Source organism: Lipotes vexillifer, unplaced genomic scaffold, assembly GCF_000442215.2.
Source record: "Lipotes vexillifer unplaced genomic scaffold, Lipotes_vexillifer_v1.1 scaffold518, whole genome shotgun sequence".
Lineage (NCBI taxonomy): Eukaryota > Metazoa > Chordata > Mammalia > Artiodactyla > Lipotidae > Lipotes > Lipotes vexillifer.
In genome coordinates this window covers 1,738,079-1,738,488 of record NW_006780945.1, presented here as the reverse complement: position 1 = coordinate 1,738,488, position 410 = coordinate 1,738,079, and the positions used below count along the sequence as shown (strand labels likewise).

Genomic DNA, 410 nt, shown 5'->3' with positions numbered 1-410 from the left:
CTTTCCCTTTCCCTCCCATCCCCCCGCCCCTGCCTGCAACCTCTTCCACCCCTCAGCCCTGAGGGTGGCCCCTCAGAGCCACACGTGCAAATCTCAGGGAATTCCCTCTGCTATCCTCCTCTCCTTCCTGACCGCCAGCACCGCTGCCCACGCTCCTGGGTCTGGAACTCCACCCCCGACACACCCCGGGCCCAGCACGGGTGAGCTGCTTGGAATCAGAGCTCTGAAGCCAAGCCTTACCCCTCATCCTACTGACACAGAAACCGAGGCCTGAGGGGCTGAGGAGACCGACCTGAGGTTTCTGACAAAATCACTTCAGTCTCCCTGAATGAGAAGTCATTACTGCCCAAAGCATTTGCTCCTTTGATACAATGCCCATCCTACGAAGTGGAGTTTGTTGCCTTCCCTGT

General features: G+C 58.3%; 1 protein-coding gene across 1 annotated transcript in view; it reads right to left on the bottom strand.

Moving 5' to 3' along the window:
• Positions 1-410, bottom strand: part of GRIN2C (glutamate ionotropic receptor NMDA type subunit 2C) — a 13,570-nt gene that overhangs the window by 4,973 nt on the left and 8,187 nt on the right. The gene's annotated exons all lie outside the window — the stretch shown is intronic.